This window comes from Mesoplodon bidens (genome assembly GCF_964165515.1).
Source record: "Mesoplodon bidens genome assembly, chromosome: 11".
Classification (NCBI taxonomy): Eukaryota; Metazoa; Chordata; class Mammalia; order Artiodactyla; family Ziphiidae; genus Mesoplodon; species Mesoplodon bidens.
Window position 1 is genome coordinate 93,535,215 of NC_138167.1, and position 20,378 is coordinate 93,555,592.

The 20,378-nt window shown below is 38.2% G+C and overlaps 1 protein-coding gene across 3 annotated transcripts in view; it reads right to left on the minus strand.

Moving 5' to 3' along the window:
* The window catches only part of TMTC2 (transmembrane O-mannosyltransferase targeting cadherins 2), a 663,780-nt gene that overhangs the window by 218,229 nt on the left and 425,173 nt on the right, over window positions 1–20,378 (minus strand). For 2 of the 3 annotated variants that reach the window (XR_014017153.1, XR_014017154.1), the window contains exon 13: window positions 11,271–11,365. The exons of the other annotated variant lie outside the window; for it this stretch is intronic. The gene's annotated coding sequence lies outside the window, so the exon portion shown is untranslated. The remainder of the gene's footprint in view (window positions 1–11,270; window positions 11,366–20,378) is intronic. 3 annotated transcript variants of the gene reach the window in all.

The window sequence follows — 20,378 nt, forward strand, 5'->3', positions numbered from 1 at the left end:
GGGTCACAAAACAAGCCTTGGTAAACTGAAGAAAATTGAAATCATATCAATTATCTTTTCCAACCACAACACTATGAGACTAGATATCAATTACAAGAAAAACTCTGTAAAAAATAGAGGCTAAACAATACACTACTTAATAACCAACAGATCACTGAAGAAATCAAACAGGAAATTAAAAAAATAGCTAGAAACTAATGACAATGAAAACGCAATGACCCAAAACCTATGAGATGCAGCAAAAGCAGCTCTAGGAGGGAAGTTTATAGCAATACAATCCTACCTTAAGAAACAAGAAAAATCTCAAATAAACAACCAACTTTATACCTAAAGCAATTAGAGAAAGAAGAACAAAAAAACCCCAAAGTTAGCAGGAGGAAAGAAATCATAAAGATCAGATCAGAAATAAATGAAAAAGAAATGAAGGAAACAATAGCAAAGATCAATAAAACTAAAAGCTGCTTCTTTGAGAAGATAAACAAAATTGATAAACCATTAGCCAGACTCATCAAGAAAAAAAGGGAGAAAACTCAAATCAATAGAATTGGAAATGAAAAAGGAGAAGTAACAACTGACACTTCAGAAATACAAAGGATCATGAGAGATTACTACAAGCAAGTATATGCCAATAAAATGGACAACCTGGAAGAAATGGACAAATTCTTAGAAATGCACAAACTTCCGAGACTGAACCAGGAAGAAACAGAAAATATGAACAGACCAATCACAAGCACTGAACTTGAAACTGTGATTAAAAATCATCCAACAAACAAAACCCCAGGACCAGGTGGCTTCACAGGCGAATTCTATCAAACATTTAGAGAAGAACTAACACTGATCCTTCTCAAACTCTTCCAAAATATAGCAGAGGGAGGAACACTGCCAAACTCATTCTATGAGGCCAACATCACCCTGATACCAAAACCAGACAAAGATGTCACTAAGAAGCAAAACTACAGGCCAATATCACTGATGAACAGAGATGCAAAAATCCTCAACAAAGTACTAGCAAACAGAATCCAACAGCACATTAAAAGGATCATACAATGTGATCAAGTGGAATTTATCCCAGGAATGCAAGGATTCTTCAATATACACAAATCAATCATTGTGATATACCATATTAACAAACTGAAGGAGAAAAACCATATGATCATCTCAGTAGATGCAGAGAAAGCTTTTGGCAAAATTCAACAATGATTTATGATAAAAACCCTCCAGAGAGTAGGCATACAGGGAACTTCCCTCAACATAATAAAGGCCATATCTGACAGACACACAGCCAACATCATCCTCAAAGGTGAAAAACTAAAACCATTTCCACTAAGATCAGGAACAAGAAAAGGTTGCCCACCCTCACCACTATTATTCAACATAGTTTTGGAAGTTTTAGCCACAGCAATCAGAGAAGAAAAAGAAATAAAAGGAATCCAAATCAGAAAAGAAAAAGTAAAGCTGTCACTGTTTGTAGATGATATGATACTCTACATAGATAATCCTAAAGGTGATACTGGAAAACTACTAGAGCTAATCAATGAATTTGTTAAAGTAGCAGGATACAAAATTAATGCACAGTAATGTATTGCATTCCTATACACTAATGATGAAAAATATGAAAGTGAAATTAAGAAAACACTCCCATTTACCACTGCAACAAAAAGAAAAAAATATGTAGGAAGAAACCTACCTAAGGAGACAAAAGACTTTCGTGCAGAAAATTATAAGACATTGATGAAAGAAATTAAAGATGATACAAATAGATGGAGAGATATACCATGTTCTTGGATGGGAAGAATCAACATTGTGAAAATGACTATACTACCCAAAGCAAGCTATAGATTCAATGCAATCCCTATCAAACTACCCCTGGCATTTTTCACAGAATTAGAACAAAAAATTTCACAATTTGCATGGAAACACAAACCACCCCGAATAGCCAAAGCAATCTTGAGAAAGAAAAATGGACCTGGAGGAATCAGGCTCCCTGACTTCAGACTATACTACAAAGCTACAGTAGTCAAGACAGTATGGTACTGGCACAAAAACAGAAAGATAGATCAATGGAACAGGACAGAAAGCCCAGAGATAAATCTACGCACATATGGTCACCTTATCTTTGATAAAGGAGGCAAAAATATGCAATGGAGAAAAGACAGCCTCTTCAATAAGTGGTGCTGGGAAAACTGGACAGCAACATGTAAAAGAATGAAATTAGAACACTCCCTAACACCATACACAAAAATAAACTCCAAATGGATTAAAGACCTAAATGTAAGGCCAGACACTATCAAACTCTTAGAGGAAAACATAGGCAGAATACTCTATGACATAAATCACAGCAAGATCCTTTTTGACCCACCTCGTAGAGATATGGAAATAAAAACAAAAATAAACAAATGGAACCTAATGAAACTTAAAAGCTTTTGCACAGCAAAGGAAAGCATAAACAAGACCAAAAGACAACCCTCAGAATGGGAGAAAATATTTGCAAATGAAGCAACTGACAAAGGATTAATCTCCAAAATTTTAAAGCAGCTCATGCAGCTCAATAACAAAAAAACAAACAACCCAATCCAAAAATGGGCAGAAGACCTAAATAGACATTTCTCCAAAGACGATATATAGATTGCCAACAAACACATGAAAGAATGCTCAATATCATTAATCATTAGAGAAATGTAAATCAAAACTACAATGAGATATCATCTCACACCAGTCAGAATGGCCACCATCAAAAAATCTACAAACAATAAATGCTGGAGAGGGTGTGGAGAAAAGCGAAGCCTCCTGCACGCTTGGTGGGTATGTAAATTGATACAGCCGCTATGGAGGACAGTGTGGAGGTTCCTTAAAAAACTAAAAATAGAACTACCATACGACCCAGCAATCCCACTACTGGGCATATACCCTGAGAAAACCATAATTCAAAAGGAGTCATGTACCACAATGTTCATTGCAGCTCTATTTACAATAGCCAGGACATGGAAGCAACCTAAGTGTCCATCAACAGATGAATCGATAAAGAAGATGTGGCATATATATACAATTGAATATTAGTCAGTCATAAAAATAAACGAAATTGAGTTATTTGTAGTGAGGTGGATGGACCTAGAGTCTGTCGTACAGAGTGAAGTAAGTCAGAAAGAGAAAAACAAATACCATATGCTAGCACATGTATATGGAATCTAAAAAAAAGAAAAGAAAAAGAAAATGGTCATGAAGAACTTAGGGGCAAGATGGGAATAAAGACGCAGACCTACTAGAGAATGGACTTGAGGATATGGGGAGGGGGAAGGGTAAGCTGTGACAAAGTGACAGAGTGGCATGTACATATATACACTACCAAACGTAAAATAGATAGGTAGTGGGAAGCAGCCGCATAGCACAAGGAGATCAGGTCAGTGCTTTGTGACCACCTAGAGGGGTGGGATAGGGAGGGTGGGAGGGAGGGAGATGCAAGAGGAAAGAGATATGGGGAGCTATATATATGTATAACTGATTCACTTTGTTATAAAGCAGAAACTAACACACCATTGTAAAGCAATTATACTCTAATAAAGATGTTACCAAAAAAAAAAAAAAAAAAAGTAGAGACACACAAAGAGAAAGATTTTGAAAGGGCAAGGAGACTGGTGGATCAACACTAGATATAGAAAGAGGCAGGAAAAACTGACTGTAGAGAGAGGAGGGAGGTGGATGATGTAATATCTACCAGATTAAGAGGCACTTTGAGGACTTCCCTGGTGGCACAGTGGTTAAGAATCCGCCTGAGAATGCAGGGGACACGGGTTCAAGCCCTGGTCTGGGAAGATCCCACATGCCGCGGAGCAACTAAGCCCGTGCACCACAACTACTGAGCCTGTGCTCTAAGAGAGCCCATGAGCCACAACTACTGAATGCCACGCACCTAGATCCCGTGCTCCGCAACAAGAGAAGTCACCACAGTGAGAAGCCTGCATACTGCAATGAAGAGTAGCCCCCACTTGCCGCAACTAGAGAAAGCCTGCATGCAGCAACAGACCCAACGCCACCAAAAGTAAGTAAATAAATTTATTTTTTTAAAAAAAGAGGCACTTTGGGCTTCCCTGGTGGCGCAGTGGTTGAGAGTCCGCCTGCCGATGCAGGGGACACGGGTTCGTGCCCCTATCCCGGAAGATCCCACATGCCGCGCAGCGGCTGGGCCCGCGAGCCATGCCGCGGAGCCTGTGTGTCCGGAGCCTGTGCTCCGCAACGGGAGAGGCCACAGCAATGAGAGGCCCGCGTACAGCAAAAAAAAAAAAAAAAAAAAGAGGCACTTTGAGAAAAGCACAGATATGATTAAAATGGATTTAAAGAAAGTTTTACCATATTAGTAGAATTGTAAAGCCATTCTTCTCCCGGAGAATAATATGAAGCATTCCACATTATTAATATCTAGCAAAATTCCATATTATTATTTACTGCTTTTAAAAGAGATATTTTGGTACCATAAAATCAATTTTTTGGTCCACCACCAGCGTTTTAAAAAATAGAATAGAAAATATCAGTGAGCACTGAATGTATTATTATTTTGTAAAAATATTGTTTTAGTTATATGTGCATATACATGTGTGGGTGTTTGTATGTGCTTGTCTGTGTACTGCACTACAATGTAAAATGAATTCTTTACTGAGGGTGGGAGTCAGAACAGTTTAAAAGCCACTGCCCTAGAATATTCTTAAACATGTATCCTAAGAAACACAAACCTTCATAGCAGCATTATTTATATGTTAAAAAAGTGGCAACTCTGAACATCCTTAGACAGGAAAATGGATAAATAAACTGTGGTATTTTTATATCATGGAATACTAGACTGCAAGAAAAATGAATACACCACAGCTTTACAAAACAGCACAGATAAATCTCAAAAACATGTCAAATGAAAAAACTTCTCACAGAAGAGCATACACAGACTTACTCCACTTACATAAAGTGCTAAAATAGTCAAAATAGAAAATATATGGCTTAGTGATACACACTGATATGAGAAAACTTTTTTTTTTAAAAAAGGAAAGGGGTGGTAAATACATCAGAATTCTGATTACATCTTGGAGCCTGAAAGGACAGACAGACATTTAGGGAAGTGTGTTGTTTCCACTTCTTAAGCTGATGTGGAGTGTATGTGTTTGTTTTTTGTTATACTTTAAAGTATATATACAGGTTATATGTACTCTTTTGTATGTATATTTTATAAAAAAAAATTCTACAGTGAAATTACTGTTGTTGGAACAATATTCTTTTAGTTAACAATGGAAGAATTATTGGTTTTGAATATTTTATATCTAAGACTTTAAAGAATACCTCAATATTTTAAGAGCTTTTTTGTTAATTTTGGGTGGGGTGTAGTTCTAGTTGTATAGTCATATCATCTGCATATAACAGTAATTTTGCTTCCTCCTGCTTGCTATAGTTCTTTTTGCTGTTGTTGTTTTATGTCAAATTGTTTTATCTAGAAGTTCCAGAAAAATTAAAAACAAAAGACATTTTTAAATTAAAAAATAAAATATTTTCTTTTATTCTACACTGTAATGAGCGTAAGGTAGATTGTTGCTTTAGGAAAATGTTATTTATTATAAAGGATGATGTTATGAGCTGAAATGTGTCCCTCCAAAACTTGTATGTTGACGTCCTAATCCCAAGTACCTCAGAATATAACTGTGTTTGGAAATAGGGCCTTTAAAGAGGTAATTAGGGTAAAATGAGGCTTTACTGGGAAGGTCCTAATTCAGTACGAATGGTATCCTTAAGAGAAAAAGAGATTAGAACACAGCATGTATGCACAGAGGAAAGACCATGTGAGGACACAGTGAGAAGGCAGCCAACTGCAAGCCGAGGAGAGAGAACTTGGAACACTAAACCTTGATCTTGAGCTTCCAGCCTCCAGAAATGGGAGAAAATAAATTTCTGTTGTTCAAATCACCTAGTCTCTGGTATTTTGTTATGGCAGCCAAGCAAGACAACTCAGATTGTATATCCTTAGAGTCAGAAAAAACTATGCTGAAGACCTGGTTCTAGCACAAACTAGCTATGTGGCTTTGGCTGCATTACTTGAGCTCTCCAATGGTTTTAAGCGATGAATAATAATAATACCTACAAAAGGGGAGTTATGAGAATATATGCCTGAAGTATTCATAGTAAGTTTAGCTATTATTAAAAGTTGTCGAATTTTTTAAATGCTATTTCAACACATCTCAAAATGCATAAAAATATCCCTATCATGAGGTGCAGGCATTTTACCCAATGGGAAAAAAATGCAGACAAAGGTATACACCACAAGATATTAGTCACAGCGTGGTTTATATTAACATAGAGTAGAAATAATCCAGGTATTTAAAAATAGTATAACAGTAAGATATAACTGTAGACAGAATATTTTGTAGTTATTAAAAAGCACTGTGATAATATTTGCAACACATTAAGTACAAACAACAAAACCTTATATTATGGTATGACCTTAACAAATTAAATATACCTAGAAAAAAGACTAAAAAGAAAGAGAGCATGTCAAGATTATTCATAGTGGTTCCATTTCCCTAAAAGCATAACCTGTGTGTGCGTATTACCTATCCAAAAACTAAATAAAATTTAACTGTAAATAAAAAATGTTAGTGATTACCCTATTTTTAAAACACAAAATAGAATTCAGATCTGTTTTGATAATTCATATGGCATAGAGTATAAGCACTGTAGGACTTAATAGTTTGGAGACATATTTCACTTCAGGTCAACAAAGTTTAAATAGCTACCTGTTTTGTGATAGATTCTTATATACTAAGAATTCTAGAGATGTAGTGGGTCTTCAAAGGAGAACTATGAATATTCCAGGAAGTGAGAATAACACAAAAAAAGAGACAGCTCTGTATTAATAGAGTCTAAGTAGCCTACTGTATTATTTACTATAGAAAATAAACACTTTGCTATAAAATTTGAACTATTTATAGCCGTAATTCTTAATAATTTCATTTGTATCACTCACAAGTTTTTATTAATTTCAAATGGCTATATAACTGAAAATTTACTTTATTATTTTTATATTTCCTCCTTTCCCTTTATTAATTATTTATAAACATAAGATTTATCATCATGATCTGATATTCAATCTTATGTAAAAATAAATAAGATCACAATGTAATAGGAAAGACCAAAAAGTAAGTAAGTTATTGCACATGAAAATTGATGGCAATTTACCAGCACATTAGTACTTAGGCTTTTATGAGTGAAAAATTAATAAGAAGGAATAATATAATTATTGTTTATTTTGTTAGTAGTATAAGAGTAAACGCCGAATGGTGTGAAACATTGTTAGACGGTTGTTAAGCCCATTACTAATTAAAACTCTTCCAAAACTTGTTGTATGAATAAGTACTTAAATAGAACTTGACTTAGTTCAATTAAGAATTTCTCTTTTTATGGTTCTTCATAGATGCCTTGTTTTAAAAAAACAATGAATGTGATAATACTACAAATTGCAAATTATTATTTTAATCATGTCAATTTTTGCATAATTGGTAACTGTTAGAAACGTCATTGATAAGAAATATCAAAGAATGTCTTTTGTTTCCATTTCCTTGATATTTTCAGGTTGCAAAACAGAAAAAGTCATAATAATTGGATCGGTTTTTTTTCAAGTAATATTTAATGAGCTATACAATAAGGACTATGCTAGATGCTAAGTGAGTAAAACTGACAAATTCCTTGCTCGTATGGAGATGTCATTCTAGTGGGTGAGTTAAACAATAAATAAGGGCATAAAATATAATCAAATTAAATGTTGCTGTAAGTGCTGTGAAAAATAAGAGCAAGTGGTAGTGAAACAGAAAAAGAAATGAGGATGTACAATCTATTTAGATGGTAACAGAAATCATTCTGAGATGAAGATCTCCCAGTTGAAACCTGAAGAATGAGAACTTGACCCAGCATGGCTGACTTTTAGGACCAAGAGGTAAAGCACCATGATGAGGCTGGAGATGCAGGGAGGGGCAGATTGTGCCAATTCTTGGATTTCATTTGAGATACAATGGGAAGTCACTTCCAAGAATGGAAGTGCTATGACTAAATTTATATTTTTTTTTTTTTTTTTTTTTTTTTTTTTGTGGTACGCGGGCCTCTCACTGTTGTGGCCTCTCCCGTTGCGGAGCACAGGCTCCGGACGCGCAGGCTCAGCGGCCATGGCTCACGGGCCCAGCCGCTCCGCGGCATGTGGGATCTTCCCGGACCGGGGCACGAACCCGTGTCCCCTGCATCGGCAGTCAGGCTCTCAACCACTGCGCCACCAGGGAAGCCCTAAATTTATATTTTTAATATGTTGCTTTTTGCTGCCTTTTGAGAATAAGTTGGAATGGGACAGGAATGGAAGTAAGGAGAGCAATAAGGAGGTTCTTATAACAGTCTAGACGAGGTATTGACATAATGGTAGCTTGGACTGGAGTGGTATCCATGGGAATTGAAAGTTCTGAACATTATGTAGACATTATAGCAGGATCACTTATCATATTTGTTCCAATAACCTGCTGACGTATCTGTACCATGCATCAATGTGAACCACCTGAGGACTGGTACGTTTCTTATTCATCATTGTCCACCAAATCTCTGATGCTCATTATTGAATAAAAATACGCATGAATGAAAGAATGCTCAACATCACTAATCATCAGAGAAATGCAAATCAAAACTACAATGAGGTATCACCTCACACTGTCAGAATGGCCATCATCAAAAGATCTACAAACAATAAATGCTGGAGAGGGTGTGGAGAAAAGGGAGCCCTCCTACACTGTTGGTGGGAATTTAAATTGAAACAGCCACTATGGAGAACAGTACGTAGGTTCCTTAAAAAACTACAAATAGAACTACCATATGACCCAGCAATCCTACTCCTGGTCATATACCCTGAGAAAACCATAATTCAAAAAGAGTCATGTACCACAATGTTCATTGCAGCTCTATTTACAATAGCCAGGACATGGAAGCAACCTATATATCCATTGACAGATGAATGGATAAAGAAGATGTGGCATATATATACAATGGAATATTACTCAGCCATAAAAAGAAATGAAATTGAGTTATTTGTAGTGAGGTGGATGGACCTAGAGTCTGTCGTACAGAGTGAAGTAAGTCAGAAAGAGAAAAACAAATTCCATATGCTAACACATATATATGGAATCACACACACACAAAAAGTTTATGAACAACCTAGGGACAGGACAGGAATAAAGATGCAGATGTAGAGAATGGACTTGAGGACACGGGGAGGGGGAAGGGTAAGCTGAGAAGTGAGAGAGTGGCATGGACATATAGACACTACCAAATGTAAAATAGATAGCTAGTGGGAAGCAGCTGCAGAGCACAGGGAGACCAGCTCGGTGCTTTGTGACCACCTAGAGGGGTGGGATAGAGAGGGTGGGAGGGAGGGAGACGCAAGAGGGAGGAGATATGGGGATATATGTATATGTATAGCTGATTCACTTTGTTATAAAGCACAAACTAACACACCCTTGTGAAGCAATTATACTCCAATAAAGATGTTTAAAAAAAAACATATGCATGAATGAATAAATCCTATGAACTTAAACCCCAGGCTTGAACATGCACATTTTTAATTGTACCATATAAGAATTAATAATGTTTATCCTTTTTTTTTTCATGCTGCCAAACAGCTGTGTTAACTTCTAAAACAGATTAAGGTCTAGAAAATATTTTAAGAATCACCTAATAAAACCCCTCTTTTCACAGGTCAGGAAACTGGAGCTCAGATAAAGGGTTACTCGAGATTATATTTGTTAGTAGCAGAGTTAGAAGTGGAACCCAAGAGTTCTTATTCCACAACTGGTGATCATTCTACTGTTCTATACCCTTCTGATCAAAATCGTGTGAAAACGGTTCAACCAGTTTGCATAGCATAGATATAACTAAAAGTTTCATAGAAGATCATGAACATAGTTTAAATTATAGACTTGCTTATGAAATAAACTCGCCTCAAAAATGACAAACTCTGGAATACCAACACACCACTTTTTAATTTACTCGCTCAAAGGACTTCATAAATTAAAGAGAACAACACCCACATACACATTAAATGACTAAATGTTCTTTGGTTTCCAAGGAATTCTCTCACCAGGCCTTAGAATAGAGATGTTTATGATGGAAGATGAGGTCATTTTTAAAAAGAAAACATTGGTTCTTTTGAATCTATGGACAAGCGAATGTGTGTCAATACGCTGCTGACTCAATCAGACCACAGTAACCATATGAGAATATTCTGCAGTGTTCCCAGACTTCTGAATACTTATGACATTTTCCCATACTAAGACTATGACCAAATGACAACAACAATAAAAATCTGCATAACATAAGCACTGCCACACTTAAGAAGGCACACCACAGGTTCTGTATTTCCAGTCCAGGGTTGATGAAACCTGTGTCACAGACTATATAAATTGTCCGTGAAGAATGGAACTCTTTATTCTCACATTGTCATTTATAGAGAGCTAAAATGTTAAATACCCAATTTTTCCTTCAGGGCTTAAAAACCCAACAAATTTGGGAGTCCATGAATGCTTCTGACACAGTTATAGATAGCTAAGCCTTAGAATGTTGCCATTGTATAAGGTTCTTTCAAATATGCTGGACATAGTTTAAGAAAACAGCATTGGCTCCTTGAAACTGACCTATGCCATAGTTTAAGAAAACAGCATTGGCTCCTTGAAACTGACCTATGCCTTATATTGACTGCAAATTCAGACATGTGTGGCACACCTGGAAGGGGAGTCTGTCTGTAGGAAGAAATGAGGAGACTCTTGTGAAAGAATTAATCCAAAGGGGATAGAGCGTAGATACACAAGTGTGGTCCAAGGACATTTGTTCCACCATGAATTCACAATTTCCAACCTCAACTTGGAACTAAAAAGTGACAGAAATCCTATGTTGTTTCCTGATCAAGAATTCATTCCAACACTCCACAAATATTGCAAACTCTGCTCTCCTAAAACCTCTAAGTCCTACCCCTCTCCTTTCTCTCAGCAGATGGTTTCACTTCCCACCTCAGAGAGATAACAGAAGCGATCAGGTATCAAAACCCTCGGCTCACTGCTACCCAAATCAGTAAACCTATTGATGACCATGGCCATTTTTTTTATGCTTTACTGTTGTTTCTGGAGAAATGACATCTTTCTTCCTATTCATGCATCAGTTAATTCAACAATAAATCATTGTAGAATGCTTTGAATTTCACCTTCTTTGGGGAAACTCACCCATTGGTTATCTTCTCTTTTTTCTATATCTTCAGTCTCTTCCTCCTTACTGAATCCTTCCCAGCAGCATTTAAACACGTTCAAATTTGCCTCATCTTAAAGAAACAAATGTACAAAAACAAAACAGTTATTCCTTTCACCCTAGCTTCCTAGTCCCCCAGTTCTTACCCATGGTTGTCCTTTCCTTCCCAAACTACTCATATAAGATGTCACTTCCTCTTGGTTATCTCCACTTCTACTTCTCCATTTACTTCTCAACCCACCCCAAATGGCTTTCAGCCCAACCTTTCTTCGGAATATGCTCACTTTTATCTCACTAATGACTTCTATAGAGCAAAATCCAACAGAGCAAATCCCCAAATCCAACTTTTCACCCCTTCTCTTGCTTGAAGTACCATCAGCATTCAAAATGGTTAGCTGCTCCCTTTTTCTGGAAATAATTTGCTTCCTTGGCTTCTCTGATTCCATATTCTCTCCCATCTCTTTTCCCCCCTTATTTCTATGGCCTCTTCCTCTCTGCCTCCATTGACAGCACTACATTTTAATGTCTCTCAGGGCTCAGTCCTAGGCCATCTTTTCCTCTCACCCTGTGTGTCTAATCAATTCTACCTACTCTTACAAATTGAATGACCTCCCATAGTATATGCTGAGGATGCTCAAACTTTATCTCCATTTTGGAATTCTCTATTGACCATCAGGTCCATTTCCCATCTATCCCTGACTTCTCTAGTTGAAGAAAGCAACCCAAGTTCACTTTTCAAACACTGCATTTATTACCTCCACTCATTCCCAGAGCTGTCAATGCAATCCTTTTTCCCTGCATCAGTAAATAGAAGCACAAGTGACCAAGTTATTCAAGCCAGAAACTTGAAAGTCACTTGCCTCCTTTCCACCCTTCACACCCTCATAGCCAAACACGTATCCTAAAAATTCTACCTTCTAATAGCTCTAGAATCTGTCTACATTGCTCCTTAATCAAAGTTCCAGTTATTGTCCAACTACTCGACTATAATAGAGTAATATATTGTAATGTACTCTACTGGTATACCTTTGTGATTGCATTCTTAAAACTGTAGCCAGACTGAGCTTATAAAATGCAATTTCTACTGTATATCTCCTTGTTTAGAAGCTTGAATGTTTTTTACATTTTCACTATATATATTTGCTTCCATAAATAATAGATACCATTTTATTTATGTATTTAACTTTTTTATACATGAACTGTATACTAGATATTCCTTTAGAACTTGCCTTTTTAACTAAACATCTTATTTTTTAAATGTTATCCTCAACAACTCATAAGCTCCAAGGCACTTTTTTTTCAACTCATGAACAGGGTTCCACTGTATGACTAAACCAGGGTTTCTTTATTTACCCCTCTACTGAGGACTATTATGTTAGTCCCACTTTTTCATTGTAATAAAAAATGCTGTGATTAAGTTTCTTGAAAATGTCTCCTGTGCATATATGTGAGGTCTCTAAAATAGATACCTAAAAGACAAATTGCAAGGTCATGGGGATCGCACTTTTTGAGCTTCACTAGATACTACATCATTACATAGGACTGATATACTCCAACTTCAGGATACTGGTTATCTGGAAAGACAGGGAGGAAGAAGGGACATGAGTCTGGGATTTTAGCTGAAGTGAAATATTTTATTTCTTCAAACCCTGTGAGGCAAATGCAAAATACTAGGCTCGATGATGACTATAGAGGTATCTAATGTATTTTTTTTTTACATTATTTTGTCCTTTTACAATATTTAATAACTTAAAATATTTTTAATCAAGCTTTCAGTGTTTCTCATTATCTTAGAATAAAAGTCAAGCCTTTTACTGTGACTTACAAGGCCCCCCTTGATCTGGTTTTCATTGGTATTTCCAGCCTCATTAAAGAAAACACAGAGGTCTCATTTGACCTCTTCAAATGGGGTTTGATCTCTGGGAATGCAGGGTCTCCACACATTTTCCTAATCCTAAATCACTGAATATACTGAATTCCCACATTTTAGCTAGTTGCTTTAGTTATTCTGTTAATTATTTCACTGCCAGAATATCATTTTTGAACATGGCTTGAGGCACAATTGCTTCTCCTCCAATTTTTCCCATGGTCACTTACTTATTTAATTCCTTCTCAGCTCTCAGATCTCAGCCTAAATGTTACTTCCTCAGGAATCCTTTCCTGACCCTCTGAGGCTGTTTAATTTCCCCTCAATATACCCTTTCATACCACTCTTTACTTCCCATTTTGCAACATCTCTTACATTTGTAATTATTTCTTCAATATCTTTTTTTTTTTTTTTTTTTTTTGCGGTTCGCGGGCCTCTCACTGTTGTGGCCTCTCCCGTTGCGGAGCACAGGCTCTGGACATGCAGGCTCAGTGGCCATAGCTCATGGGCCTAGCCGCTCCACGGCATGTGGGATCTTCCCGGACCGGGGCACGAACCCGTGTCCCCTGCATCGGCAGGCGGACTCTCAACCACTGCGCCACCAGGGAAGCCCTTCAATATCTATCTTTAAACAATAATTTATTGATTGATTTACTTGTTTGCACCTATCACCCCCATTAGACTCTAAGCCCCCTTAGGACAGAAACTGTGTCTGTCTTGCTCAAAACTCTATTTCCAGCACTCAGCACAATGCTAAGCACATACATGTTCAATCAATAGTCACTGGAGAATGAAAGTGTCAGAGAAACAGTGTTAGGTAGGGTATGCTGGATGTTCCAGATCAGCTCCCAACCCTCAAAAGAGCTGTGGAGATCTAGGGCAAGCGGCATGAAATTAAAAAAAATAATAATAAAATGAGAATCACATTGCCTCAGATCTGTGAGATATTGAGAGCATAAAGCAGCAAGACCTTGGGGCCCATATGAATACATGTGGTTCAGGTTGATGTTAAGTCAACTTTCCACATCTGGTGTGATAGTTGGTGCAGGATGGAACAAGAATGGGACACACAGGCTTCCCTGGTGGCACAGTGGTTGAGAGTCCGCCTGCCGATGCTAGGGATACAGGTTCGTGCCCCGGTCCAGGAAGATCCCACATGCCGCGGAGTGGCTGGGCCCGTGAGCCATGGCTGCTGAGCCTGTGCGTCCGGAGCCTGTGCTCCGCAATGGGAGAGGCCACAACATGAGAGGCCCGCATACCGCAAAAAAAAAAAAAAAAAAAAAAAAGAATGAGACACACAATGGTCTGAGCCACAGCAAGAGCAACCAGATGTGGAACCAAACACTAGACTTTTGAGGGAGAGGAGACATCATTGGGATGATCATAGAAGTGACCAGAATGGCAGAATGTCGTGTCTTAGTCAGGAGCTCTACCTTTACAAGCCCTTCTGAGAAGGTATCAATTTATCACAGAGTCAGTAGGGGCAGAATCATAGAAACAAAGAACTCGTATTATTATTGCTGCTCCATCACACAGACACTTGATTATTTTGTCACTGGATCACAAAATGAAGACTAGATACGTGAAATATTTTCATAATTCTATGTGACGTGGCAGAGCTGGAAATCATAGGTCTATGCTATTAGTTTTATCTAAAACACAGAAATATAAAGTGTGTTAGATCTTTAAGTAAGGGCAGATCTAAGGCAAAGAGAGTTCAAGTTTGCAAACAATCTATGGCTTTCAGTAAAACATCTGTTTTTAACTCTGTACCTGATCAGTTGCTGCAAGTTATCTACATCCTAAGAAAATACTTATTTATGCTATGTATACGTGCAGAGTTGAATAAAACATCCAGAAATATCTTTCCCTTCAAAAATTATTTTTTTTAAATGAGTTATTTTGTCTACCTGATCCTAAATCAGTGAATTGACTGAATTCCCACATTTTAGCTAGTTGCTTTAGTTATTCTGCTGTTTCACTGCCAAAATATCATTTTTGACATAAACCTGGCATAGAAAATGAAAACATAAGCTGTCTGAAGAAGCAACTCTTTAAATCCACCAGTTCTCTCATACCTCTTGCAGTTACCCTAGTGATGTTATAAAACATATTACTTTCCTGACCTCCTAAGACATTCTCTGGGGCCAGTACCCTAGACCCCATAATTCACTCAAAAGCTAAAGCTATTGTCAAGGCAGCAGTAATATATCCAAGAGTCTCGATAAATAATTCATTGAATGCATTCATTTCCAGAAGATGCACTCGGCTATGAACCTGATTCTTCTTCAAGACAGTGCAAATATTGCCTCAAAATTGAAGAGCTAGTTCAACATGGAACACCTATTGGGAAGGCTGAGGTAGAAAGACACATTTTAGTCTACAAACATTAAAGTAGATTGTACATGCCTGTTAACTTGCAATTGTATTGCTGTCTTCCAGAGCAGCATTTGCAACCACAGGGTGGGAGAGGCAGGGAGAGAACCCACAGACTGGGGAATGAATAGAAGTTTGTGGATCCTACAAGCACTTCCTTGTGATGGCCCAGGGAGGACGCCAAACCCCCAGATGGCTGTGGCCTCTAGAGGTGAGGGTGATCCAGAATCAGTGTGTCACCTATTTCCTCCTCTCCAGCTGATGTGCATTCACTGCTTCTCTAGTTAGCCTCACTGAAAGAGCAGGTAAAAATCCTTGTCACCTGCCATTTAAGCAAGTAGAATTGTATTCAGTTTAGCATTTCTCACGTGAGGCATACTGTATCTTTCTGCAAAACTAACGATCACCTGTGTGGCTTTGGCACACCGCCAGCACTTTCACTGGGCACTTCCCTCCTCTTGATGCTCCTGCTCATCATTAAGTCTGGCATCTGTCCTCCCTGGTTACCACAGAGACATCAGCTGGACCAGCCCATGTGGTCTCTCGGGTCTGGAGACTTCTGCCTCAGAGTCACTACTGGAATGTGGGAAACTTTAGAAAGGCTAGGAGGCCATGTGCCTAGGATATTAAGTCCTTGGAAGTGACATCCGAGGGAAATCTTTGCCTCTTTGCCGAACCTAACACAGTGTCTGTCAAAAATACCCGATCAATCGTTCTTTTCAATATTCTGTCTTTTTTATTTTGAATATAAGCCACATGAGGGCAGAAACTATATCTTCCTTGCTCACTATGTGCCTGGAACATGGTAGTGATTTAAGAAATATATGGTGAGTGAATAAATGTTTAGGGGATGGATGGATGGATGGATGGATGGATAAATGAATGGGTGATGGGCAAACATTTTCTCATAGGTCTTTGGGTTTCACAGAGTTCAATACTATTTGAAATGAATCATCCCAATATCCCTACAAAATGGCATAAAGAAAGAGGAAGAAAGCCTTGTTAAAGACTCCACTAGGTACAATTAGTGATATTAAAAAAAAGAAAGGCCCTTTAAGACCTCTGTGTTTATTAACCTCACTAGTATTCCTAAACTGAATATTATTTGCATTATGTAATCTGAACATGTTTAATTCTAGTAAATTAACATATGAGCAGTTGCTAGAGTAGGAGAGACTATTTGTGTTTTCCCTGAGATCTGCCCTGTCAATCACACTTCTAAATGCAACTACAATAATTAGTGCCTTTAATCAATTTCCAGACCTCTTTGTTCCATAGACTGTAAAGTTCAGGGAAGGCATTTCATGAGTGAGACTGTTGTGAAGACTCATATCTTCCACAGCAGTGGGCGTGTGCGTGAGGAAGGAGAGGGAGGTTCCCCTGTTCTCAAGCTTTCAAATCCTGTCAGTGGTGGGGGCAGCAACACAATCAGAACTATGTCTTTGAAAATCTATAACATCGCTTAGCTCTCTCCCAGATGCCTTAGCGCCCCTATCATATTAGCTCTGTTGGCATTTGGAGGGAAAAGAACTTCTAAGGCATTTTAGTTTCTGTGAACTTGGAGCCACGTGCAAATATAAATTTTTTTTCCTTTTTTGATGAGGAGTCCCTGCTAATATTTAATAATGTGATCCTGTGCTATGAAAACAGTCTCTCCAGTTGAAGAATAAACATAGGCAACATTCCAGGGCAGGCAAGGCTGAAAAACTTATTATTGTTATTACTATTTCACCTCAGTAATACTAGTCTGAGGCAACTAGTTTCATGGAAAATGTGTGTGGACCTGCACATGTAAATAAACACTGCCAGAAAATTGCAGAAGCATTGAACATCCATTCAAGGACCAAAGAAGAAAACTGCTAGACTCATTAATGACACATCTTTCAGGGTTATTGGTCCTTAGGAGACCAGCTATTTTAATTTTTTGGTCTTCCTACATTTGTTAGAAGTTATGCTGAAAACTTTTGTACCTGCACAGAGGAAGGGACAATAAACAAGAAAATAAACTCTCCGTTACCACCAGGAAAAAGAAAAACTAGTGATCTGCTGAGACATAGTAGAAGAAAAATCTGGAAAACTGGTAGTTTGATAGAACTTGGTGACCATTTTTCCTAAAATGAAATAAAAATTTAAGGAAATGTGATATTGCACTTTGACCTTCACCACTCCTAGAGTTCCAGTACACTGTAAAATCTGTTCTCCTAATTTCCATCTTCATCTTTGAGATTGCAGGAGCCTCCCAGGACTTTGTCTTATGCAAAAAGTTATCATCCCCTTTTGTATCAGGTCTGTTGTAAATGTTCATTATAATCACTGCTGCTTAATTTAGCAGATGGTTGGAACTGAACAATTCTTCTCGGAGGAATTAAATATGGTTATGTCATTTCCCAAGTTGATTTAAAAGAAGTAATTTGAGATCAAGCAATGTTTCAGATTCAGTACTAGTTCAGAATCATTGCCATAGATGTTTTCTTTTCTCCACTTCATAATTTTGAACATCTAAGATGAACTGCATTGATGTTCCAATTTTTTACATTTAATGTTCTTCAACAAAGAAGTAAAGATGAATAAATTATTGTACCCAAACCCCACATTTTACTACATGATTTATCAGGAGTCCCCAAAGGAATTTTCCTATTGTGTTTGCGTCTCATCTGTTGTCAGCAAATACAAGGTGGATAGAAATTATTTCTTACACCAAACTTCTGATCCACCTCCCATGAATACCTTGCACTGCTCTCAAGATATCAGTGGTCAGATATAATTAGCACGCAACAGAGAGGCTTCATCTAAAAAAATGTCATCTATGTTTTTTGTTCAATGGATATTCAATTGGCTGAGAATTATTTTAGCAGGATCACACATTTTCAAAGACAAGAAACTGAAAAGGAGAGACTGTTCGTAGTCCCCAGTCTGTCTCTAAATAACAGGGTCCTGCTCCCCACCCTAGCATCTCTTCCAAAAAGGAAGTATTTCTAAATCAAGATTTCACCATTCATAAGGACTTATTCTTATATGTTATTCAACTGTTTTTTTGTTTTTTGCGATACGCGGGTCCCGTTGCCGAGCCCAGGCTCCGGACACGCAGGCTCAGCGGCCATGGCTCACGGGCCCAGCCGCTCTGCGGCATGTGGGATCTTCCCGGACCGGGGCACGAACCCGTGTCCCCTGCATCGGCAGGCAGACTCTCAACCACTGCGCCACCAGGGAAGCCCCCTCAACTGTTCTGAAGCTCCAATTTCTATGCTCTACCAGCCACCTACTTTTCCTGTTGATTTTCACTTTGGACACTACAGGGAGCAAAAGAGGGGTAATATTTGAGGGTGGGCATAGAGGGTTGATACACCCCGGGGAGCTCATTACTATGCCATTATATTTTGTATATAGAAGCTTTCTTCTGAGGAAGTAAAGAACCTTAATGTCAAATAGGAAGTCAGCTTTGCAACTGCCCTGTGAAACTGGCAAATTATATTAAAACAGGCAGACATCTAGCGAGTGCTGGGATTATAACAGAAGGTAGTTAGGTGACCTGGGTTTGTGTTTGTGTCTGTCACTTGCCAGCACTTTGGACTTCAGATTTCTCTGTTTTCATATCCTCTTCATAACTACAAATTATGGCCATGAAGAGGAATAGAATACCGTATGTGTATAATAATGTATATGAATAATATATACACATTATTTTATATATGAATATTTAGATATATTATATATATTCACATATAAAATAAGGTATATCATATAAATAAAATAATGTGTACATAAATAATATATATAAGTATATATATAATAATGTGGATACATTCCATGTATATTCGGACATTCTCTATGACTGATAAAAATACTGTTTGTGTAAAGATATATATTTTTTTGGTACACGGGCCTCTCACTGCTGTGGTCTCTCTCGCTGCCGAGCACGGGCTCCGGACGTGCAGGCTCAGCAGCCATGGCTCACGGGCTCAGCAGCTCCGCGGCATGTGGGATCTCCCCGGACCGGGGCACGAACCCGTGTCCCCTGCATCAGCAGGCGGACTCTCAACCACTGTGCCACCAGGGAAGCCCGTAAAGATATTTTTAACATTATTGTTATCAGTAATCTCTCCCCTCTCTTCAGAGAAGTTGAGAGAAAGGACTGGTAAGATGCCATCCGCGGGCATCCTTGTGCCCTGCCTCAGATGGTTTTCACCACTGCTGCTTCCGTCCTCGGCACCCCCCAAGGAGATAAAGGAACAGATGTACACTCTTCCCTGTGCTTCGTCAGCTACATGCTTTGTATCCCAATCATGAGGATGGCAGCTACTGTGGTGGTGATAAATAGTAGTCCAGCCCGGCTAAAATAGGTTTGCAGCTGGCTTCCCAAGAGAAACCTTCTCTCAGCCTGGCAGAGGGGAAACGGCATAAGTTTTATAGTCAGACAAGCTCATTATCTAATCATGGTTTCTCGCTTATCTACCACCAGTTGAATCCCGGGCAGTTACTCAATCCTTGTAATTCTTGTAATCTTGATTCCCTCCTACTAGATTAAAAAGAACTGAACTACCCTTTTAGGATATTGTAAGGCTTACGTAAGAAATCAAAGTGAAGCTTCTGATGCAGTTTTGATCACTAAATAGGTCTTTAATACATGGTGTATCCTGTCTTTATTCCATCTTCAATTCTTCTTCTATTCTTCTGGCAGCATCCAAGAAGCTATCAGGACCGTTCATTGCAGACTCCTTCTCTCTGAACCAGTATTCCTCAGCCCATCCCCCCACAAACCAGCATCTCCCCTAGAAAAAGTGTTTGGTTTTTCTTCCTATAAACTTCAATGACATTCATTGGAAAAGTTATCCTTTTGTTATAA